Raw genomic sequence first — 9,818 nt, 5'->3', positions numbered from 1 at the left:
CCAAAAATCTGTAAACATAGCCTAGATCCCTATCGTCACTAGCAGAATGGCTATGAGTTCAAGGTCATCCTCAACTATAGGTAAGTTCAAAGTCAACCATGGAGGGCTACCTGAGACTTGATCTTAAAAAATTGTTAAAATACAGGAGGGGGGTTGATTAGGGTCCCTAGGAAGGAGGTAAGATCTAGCCCTAGACTTACACAGAACCTGATCTGTCACTGGGACCACCTATCCAACCTGTCCTTATAGTAGCAAGAAGCAAGTTGTCTCTCCACTGTGATACTTTTTGAGAGTAAATGTTGCTGTAAGATAATTCTCTTGTACACTGTAAAGATTTGTCACTTGTGTTGGTTTAATAAAATACTGATCGGCCAGTAGCCAGGAAGGAAATATAGCTGGAGCCACCAGACTAGGAGAATTCTGGGAAAATGAAAGGTTCAATCTGCAGTCATCAGCCAGACACAGAGGAAGCAAGATGAGAATACTGCACTGATGAAAGGTACCAACCCACGTGGATAAACATAGACAAGAATTATGTTTGAATTTAAGCCATAACACCTAGCTAGCAATAAGCCTGACCATAAGTCAAACAGTTTATAATCAATATAAACCTCTGTGTGTTTATTTGGCACTGAATGGCTGCAGGACAGAAACTTCCATCTACAAAAGAGAGGAATAGGGTGGCTCAGAATAATTGAAGAAAGGACAATGGAGTAGCATTCAGGGAAAGATGTGCAAAAACAAAGATACCTGTCCTGCAGGCATGGACCCAACTTCGTTTAGCAGCATATTTCACTAAAAGCATCAATATTCCAGATGCTTCTGCGTTGTGTTATGGCACATTAAATTTAACTTTCCAGCTCCCTTCTTCATGTATCCCTGAACCATGTGTTTATTTTTACCTCAGAGCAGAGTGTCTGACTCCAGCTGTAAAGGAGTACTGTGCAATTAATACATGGCTCAGGATTTAACACCATAGCATCAGAATGCTTGTTTGTGTGGATAGTGACCTTAGCTGCAACTCAAGGGAAGGAAAATACCTTGTTATGTTCCTGCTCACGTAGAAAAGAGCACTTATGGGAACTCCTGCCATGAAGCCAGGCAGACCTCAGTTCAAGCCTAATACCAGGGAGAAGAGCATGTGGGAGACCTGGACTTGACTTTCCAGTCAGCAGAGTGTGATGTAAGGTCTTCCTCACACACCACTTGAGAAGAATGGACTTAGCATCTAACCTGAGAGGATGACTGAGTGTTCCATGGAGCCCTCCAGCTCACAGCTGTCCACTTGCTCGTCACCTCGCTGCCGTCACCTCGCTGCCGTCACCACCACGCTCACTCAAACCTAACTTTTACCTCCTGTAGTGCTAGTACCTGAGAAACTTTTTAAAATTCCAGAGTAGGTAGAGCTAGAGTGGGTAGAAATTTTAAGAATATAATAAGGTATAAAATTTGTCATTGATACCCAGTTAGAATTCTTTAATCTTCAGTAAAAATCACCACTTTTGAAATATCAGTATATGTTGAAACAGAAAGTTGTCAATGTAAATGTTTCTTTTGGCAAATTTGGAAAGGAGTCACTTTGTTTTTGAAATACACACAGCCCTGCCATTTTACTTATCCTTTCTTTTTTAACACTAGTTTCTGGTTTATAGAAGAAGGGGTAAATCAAAAACAGCCTAGGGGTATTATGAACACACCACAAGAAAAAGAAAATATAAGGTATATAAAAGTCTAGACAATTTGTGAAGTGATAAGACATCTCTTCCAACCCAAGTGTGTTCTTCGTCATGCAGCAATGATGCGCTTAAAATTGTGAACTAGTTATGAACAGGGGCAAATTGCTGAGCATAAGGATCCAAGCTCCCTGGGTGATTTCTCTGCTGGCAGAGGCTGGAATTTGCTAGAAACCATGACATCTTCATTGTGAATCTCAACAGCAATATCTAAATGTGCCCAAACGCTCTATTTTTATGAACATTTGTGGTGTCATCATAGAGGGAAACACAAACTACAAAACACATCCAGTAAGGTACTCATACGCTCACATATACACATGCATACCACAACCATCTGTTGTAAGGAAGCTACTAGTTAGTTCCCAGATGCTTAGCCCCAAAATAATCACACAGAAACTATATTAGTTAAATCACTGCTTGGTCCACTAGCTCTAGCTTCTTATTGACTAACTCTTACATACTAATTTAACCCATTTATATTAATCTGTGTATTGCCATGTGACAGTGGCTTACTGGCTAAAGTTCTGTCTGACTCTGGCAGGGCTATATGGTTCTCTCTGACTCTGTCTTCTCTCTCCCAGCATTCAGTTTAGTTTCCCCCACCTATCTAAGTTCTGCCCTATCAACAGGCCAAAGCAGTTTTCTTTATTAATTAACCAATGGTATTAACAGCAGAGGGGAATGTCACATCACCTCCCCTTTTCTGTTTAAACAAAAAGGAAGGTTTTAACTTTAACACAGTAAAATTACGTACAACAAAACAGGTATCAAGCAATAATTACAGTTTTAATATTTATACATACTATAACTAAGGAAAACTATAACTATAAATTCTTCAACTCTATCAAAGACTCCAGAAGGATATAATATCACCTAAGTAAACAGGAAGTACATTATAAGCAACTTGCAAAACTCTAGAATTGACAGACACATCTTGCTGCCTGGATAGCCACCAAAAGTTCTTCTGGACCATTGGGGCATCCATCTTCAGCCTACAGGCCCATAGTATCCAGCAGATTTTTCCATGAAGTAGGAAATTTTAAAGACAGTTCCGCCTATATTGGCAGGCAGTTTGTCAGTCATTTTCTTCTGTGTACTGTAGAATGTCTTGCAGACTCTTTCATGAAACAGAAATCTCAAAAGATTGTCTCACCTTTAGGCAAGTTCAGTAGTCATTTTTCTGTGAGTCCTGCATGTTTAGTTCATCAAGTATACCATCAAGTAGTCCAGCTCAGAAAGCTGCCATTTCAAAATGACCAGGTTTTTTTTCTGCTATTGCTGAATCAGGAAGACTTCTGTTAAAGGGGCTGGGGCACATCACCAGTAAACAGCCAGAAGTTGTGTTAAACTCTGAATTTTTGTGTCTAGGATTCATTTTTAAGCTTTCTCAGGTTTTGCATGGATTGTCAGTCACAATGGTGTCAATTTGTTGTTAGACGAGGCCTCTTGTTTGTCCCCAGCTGCTCAGACTCCAGAAATAATTACAAAGAAACTGTATTAATTAAAACACTACTTGACCCATTAGCTCTAACTTCTTATTGGCTAACTCTTACATCTTAATTTAACCCATCTCCATTAATCTGTGCATCACCATGAGGTTGTGACTTACCTGCTAAAGTTCCAATATCTGTCTCTGGAGGGGCTACATGGCTTCTCTCCAACTCCGCCTTCTCTCTCCCAGCATTCAGTTTAGTTTTCCCTGCCCATCTAAGTTCTGCCCTATCAACAGGCCAAGGCAGTTTTCTTTATTAATTAACCAGTCATATTCACAGCATACAGAGGGGAATCCCACATCATTCATCTAAGCACACAAGATGAGTTCACCCTACTTTTGAATACTTTATCTAAAGTAAGGGAACAGCAAGCACAGAGTCTTTCTTAAGGAAATTGTTACGTTTTGCTTTCCATGTTTGGGATTGCATAAATTTACAATGAAAAGACATCATTTTATAATTTCAAATGAGCAAAGCTTAATTGACAAATAAATCTACATAAATAATGTCAAACCAACTTAAAGTGATTTATTAGAAAGGTTACACAAAAAGAAACAAGACACTCTCTAACAGGAGACACGTTCCCATTACTCAGGACTCCAAGGCCATCTACTCCTGTAAAAATAAGTCCACAGTTTAGGCAATTATGACATGTGAGCCACTGCTAAAGACCCACCAAGCCCTAAAGTGTTTAATCCTTACACTAAATCTGTGAGCTTGGCATGATTAGGCTCATTTTCCTAGGAGGAAGAGAAAGCCCGGGCAGATTAAGGATTCTCTTGAAAGCCATATCCATAGAAGAGCAGACTGCTGTTTGTAGGGATCTCAGCTATCAGGCTGCTAAACCCATAGGCTTCATCAACAGAGAGTAGACTCCTGTTTGCAGGGATCTCAGCTATCAGACCCCTCAACCTATGTGCCTTTCCTCACGAACCTTACATTGAGCAGGAAAAAGCTGTTATTCATTAGCAAATTTTTATGAAGCACTGAGAGTTCAAAGCAAAGAAAAAAAATCATCAGTGATCAGCGTTCCAACAGGGAGCTCAAATGCTGATTAATCACTCACTCAACACATTATCAAAAATTGTTACTTTATGCCAACAAGCACTTTATGTACCTAAACCTTGCCAAAAGCAATCACAGGAGACAGCAGGGTGCAGAAGGTGGAAAGAATCATAAAGCCTCCATCTCTATAAAGCTGCTGGAGCAGCCAGAGTGAATTAACCCTTTAATGGACTGACTGTGGGCTCCAATGGGTTACACATCGGCCTCCCTGAGGTCAGGAGCTCTCAGTTTTGTCTGTGCTGTGTATTCTCTACAGAGCAGCACACGGCAGCCCCGTCAGCCTTCAGTCGCACGTGATGCTAATGGTACTATCTGAATGGATGAGTGACTGACTCCTTGCTTAGGGTTTTTTGTTTGTTTGATTGATTGTTTGTTTGTTACTATGATGAAATTCCATGACCAAACGGCAAATTGGAGAGAAAAGGATCATTTGACTTACACTTCCACATCACCATTCATTGGAGGAAGTAAAAACAGTAACTCAAAAGGGCAGGAACCTGGAGGCAGGAACCAATGCAGAGACCATGGAGGAGTGTTGTTTTCTGGCTTGCTCACCATGGCTTGTTCAGCATGGCTTGTTCAGTATACTTTTCTTATTGAACCCAGGAGCAGCAGTCCAGGCATAGCATTATCCACAATAGGCTGGGCCCTTCCCTATCAGATGCTTACTTAAGAAAATGCCCTACAGGCTTACCTACACCCCAGTCCTATAGAGGCATTTTCTCAGTTGAGGTTACTTCCTTCCAAATGAATTTAGCTTGTGTCAAGTTGACATAAAACAATCCAGCACATTCTTTGCCACAAAGGTGGCAGATACCTGATCCAAAGTCATCTACATAAACACATGGAAGTGGAAAGTCCAGAATACAACTTGAGGCAGAAACTTAAACCTCTCAGCAGAATTAACCTCATCCACATGTTCTGCCTTCCCTTCTTCTCCAAGAGCCATTCCTAGATGGTGAATATAAAAGGTTTCAAGAGCAGCAGTTCTCAACCTGTGGGCCATGACCCCTGTGAGGTCAAATGACCCTTTTTCAGGGGTTGTTAAGAACTTCAGAAATCATAGATATTTGGTGCAGGAGAATTGTCTGCAATCTGTCAATCATGTTTTAAATAAATGCTGATTGGCCGGGCAGGAGGTGTAGGCAGGAAAACCAGACAGGAAGTGGAAATGATGCAAGGAGAGCAAGAGAATTCTGGGGAGAAGGAAGCTGATTCCTCCCACTCCTGCCCATACTACCGACGCAGCAGGATGTGATCTGCCAGCTGGAAAAGGTACTGAGCCATATGGCTAACATATATCTGAATAATGGGTTAATCAAGATGTGAGAGTTAGCTAATAAGTAGCCTGACCTAATGGGCCAATCAGCTTTATAACTTGCAGAGTCCCCTGTGTCATTTTCCTTGGGGCTTGACAGTTGTGGTATACCGGGCGGGACAGAATTCATAACAGTAGCAAAATTACAGTTATAAAGCAGCAGGGAAAATAATTTTATGGTTGGAGGTCAACACCACATGAGGAACTTTATTAAAGGATCATAGCATCAAGAAGGTTCAGAACCTCTGGGCCAGAGTCTCTTGCACCCATCAAAATTCAAGAACAAAACAGAGGACAGATCCTTTGTTGCTTCCATGTGAAATGTGTCTCCCTTAGATGCTCCTGTGCTGAAGGTCTGCTCCCTAGGTGGTGGGTTTAATCACTGAAAAGGAACTCAGTCAACAGAGTCAGACCTAATCAATGTGTCAACCCACAGATGGAAGCATACTGACAGCATCATTGGGAGGTAAATGAAATACTCAGAGGCAGAACCTAAGTGGATGAAGTGGGTTCCTAGTGGCATGTTCTGGGGGAACCTATATCTTATCTGGGTCCTTCCTCTATCTTCTCCTGCTTCCATGAAGCCATAAGCTCCCTTCTATGACATGATACCTCACCATATCACAAGACCAATGGAGACGTGTGACCTCTGAGACCCTAAGCCAAGATAAATTCTTCTGATTACCACACTCACAAGTCCTGAGACAAAGTATAACCAAGTCACCCTAAGTTGCATGTCTTCCCCAGGAATAAGTACTATGGTTACAAAGGTATAGCAGTTAGCTCATGTCTAGTCACATATAGCTCTCCTAGAGCCAAAGTTGGAGCCAACAGAGATTATGTGGTTCTTGGAAGGTGCTTTGTTTCTGTATAAAAGTCAATCAAGCTCTGGTCTGCAGAATGATGGAGATCCACACTGAAGGGAAGCATCCTATGCATGGCTCAGCTCAGGTATGTTAGTACGTCCCCCAAAGGCTTGAATATGCAAGGAAATTCTATCCAGAAAACAATGAAAATACTAAAGACCTAAAGATAATGCTAAAAGAGACCTGGGACTGGAAGCATGCCTCAGTAGGTAAAGTGCTCACTGTGAAAGTATGAGGACCTGAGTTCACATCCCCAAAACCTGTGCAAAAAAGTTGGGCTTAACTGTAGAGCTACGAAGCAGAAAATTCCCAGGACTTACTGGCAAGGCAGTCTCTAGGTTCAGTAAGAGATTCTGTCTCAAAATAATGTGGAATATGGTAAAGGAAGACACCAGTATCAACAGCTGACCTCTACATAGACACTCATGGGCAAGCACATCTGTGCACATATTTACACACACAATTGTGACACACACGGGTTGGGGGGGTCATGGCTGAGAATACCACAGACTATCTGTCTCTCAATCCTCACTCTCTGACAACAGCTGGCATCGGTTTTTTTTTCTTATCGTTAGCTTCTAAAATGTTTAGAGATCTTAGCCTTCAAATGCAAAGTATTTCATCTGAAGGATAAATTTCTTGACAATATTTTTAAGATTCTATTTCAATATATGTAGATATGTGTCTGTATGCATGTATAAAGATGTCAGCAGAGGCCAGAAGAGGGCATGAGCTATCCTGGAGCTGGAAAGATAGGCAGTTGGGAGCCACACAGCACTGGTGCTGGGAACTGAACTCCGTGAGAGCAGCTTGTATTTCACTGATGACCTCTCTCTCCAGTCCATGTCTTCACAGAAATCACCAGAAAGACAGCTGCTTCCACCTGCATAATACTCCTAGTTGACTGTGTTTGATAAAATGTATTCTGTTTTAGGGCTAGCAATTTTATATAAATATGATTATGAGTTTATCTTTTGATTCACTTATTCTCATCACACAGAGAAAATGCAAACATAGAATGTGTTTATTTCAAACAATAGACAGAGAAAAGCAAAGGGGCCCCTCAGGACTAAGCACACGACCACCTGTGCATTGTTCTCCAAATCTAGACCTTCAAGCACCATTTATACCAGTAATGGTGTCAAAGAAAAAGGCCAGCACTCAGGTACCATTGCCAGAAGTATCCCTCCATGGGATGAAGCCCTTCACTACATAATCCAAACAAATGAAGATCAAAAGGCAGAGATCACACAAAGAAACTCCGTGCTCACTCTAACATAAAGATCATTTCCTCCCTGGATTTATAATGGCCTCACTACTTTAGATGTGCTATTATTCCGTGATGAAAATGCACAGTTCTGGGCTAGGCCTTCTCACAGTTGCTCTCTTTTCTCTGGGCTGGGAAGAGGGTTCAGTGGTTAAACTGTCTGTTGAAAAAGCATCAGGGCTTTGTCTGCATCCCAGCACCCACATGGAAAGCTAAGTGTGGTAGTGCATGCCTGTAATCCCAGCCCTGGGGTGGGGTTATGGAAAAGAGACAGGCTTATTCCTGAAGCTCATTGGCCAGATAGCCTAGCCAAATGAATGAGACCCTGTCCCAAAATGGAAAGGTGGGACACAACCAAGGAAGAGCATACATGCACCCATATGTACACACAGCCACATGCACACATGCATATACTTATTATACTAACAAGCACATGCACCGCGCTCATGCACATACACAAAGGGAACATTCTTCCCATTCCATGAGTCCCATAAACCAAGACTCTCATAACCGTTAATTAAGTAAGGTCACTTTTTAATGGTGTCCCATTGAGGACATAGTAATATCCTCAGTAGGATGCTAACCCTGGTGACTAGCCACCACCTCACTGCTTCTTGAGCCCTTACCCCAGTCACCTGACTCTCCTACTCATGCAGGAAGCTTTATCTTTGAAGGAAGCAAGCCTGAGTAGTTTGTGTGTGTGTGTGTGTGTGTGTGTGTGTGTGTGTGTGTGCATGCGCATTCATGAGCATGCGACTGTAGAAGGAGAGGCGGACTGCATTCCCATCTGGCTCCCTCATGGCTAGCTTTACACCCAGAAATAACAACACACAAACTGTATTCATTTAAACACTGCCTGGCCCATTAGTTTCAGCCTCTTATTGGCTAATTCTCACATCTTGCTTTAACCCATATTTAGCAATCTGTGTAGCACCACGAGGTGGTGGCTTATCGGGAAAGATCCTAACCTGCATCTGTCTCGGAGAGAAGAGTCATGGCGACTGACTCATTGCCTTCTTTCCAGCATTCTATTCTGTTTACTCTACCTACCTAATTTTCTGTCCTATCAAAGGGCCAAGGCAGTTTCTTTATTAACCAATGAAAGTAACACATAGACAGATGGCCCTCCTCCATCATTTCCCCTTTTTCTGTTTAAACAAAAAAGAAAAGCTTTAACTTTAACACAGTAAAATTATATATAACAAAATAGTTATCAAGCAAGAATTACAGTTACAATATTTATATCTACTTTATCTTTTATTATAACTAAGGAAAACAATAACTATCTATCTATTCTTCAACTTCATCCAGAAGGATATAATATTACTTAAGCAAACAAGAAATAAGCAACTTCCAAATTCTAGAAATGACAGAGACATCTCGCTGCCTGGACAGTCACCCAAAGTTTCTCTATACCATTGGGTCATCCATCTTTGGCCTTCAGGCCCATAGTATCCAGCAGACATTTCCACGAAGCAGGAAATTTCAAAGGCAGTTCAGTCACTATCTGCTGTGTCCTGCAGAATGTCTCACAGACTCTTTCTTGAGTCAGGAACCCTGAAAGACCATCTCACCTTTAGGCAAGTTCAGCAGTCCTCTCTCTGTGGGTTCTTTGTGTCCAGTCTATGCATCAGTCCAGGCAAGAGCAGTTTCTTTCCCAAGAGGCTAACCAACTCCATAAGGAGCCTCTTCAATGCCCATCTTCTTCTTGAAGTATATTAGTGCTGTCAGAAGCAGACGTGTCTCATTGTCATGAAAAGCCCTAAGTTATTAAAACATTAAATGCCATAATCTGTAGTCTTTGAAAGATATGAAGAATGCCTATCTTACTGAAATATATCTCTATATATCTAGAAAATCTAACTAACATGACTACAAGCTTGACTATGATCCATGATTATCCATTAACAACCTATATTTCCTAAATATACATTACATTTTAAAATGAACTACACAATCACAATATCTTAATCAATATCAGAAATACATATACATATAACAAAATTGACCTTAAAATCCATACCAATGCAAATTATTCATATCTATATCATATCCCCCTTTAAATATAAAAGA

Source organism: Myodes glareolus, chromosome 1 (assembly GCF_982192425.1).
Source record: "Myodes glareolus chromosome 1, mMyoGla1.1, whole genome shotgun sequence".
In the NCBI taxonomy this organism is placed as follows: Eukaryota; Metazoa; Chordata; class Mammalia; order Rodentia; family Cricetidae; genus Myodes; species Myodes glareolus.
Note: the sequence above shows the minus strand (reverse complement) of the source record.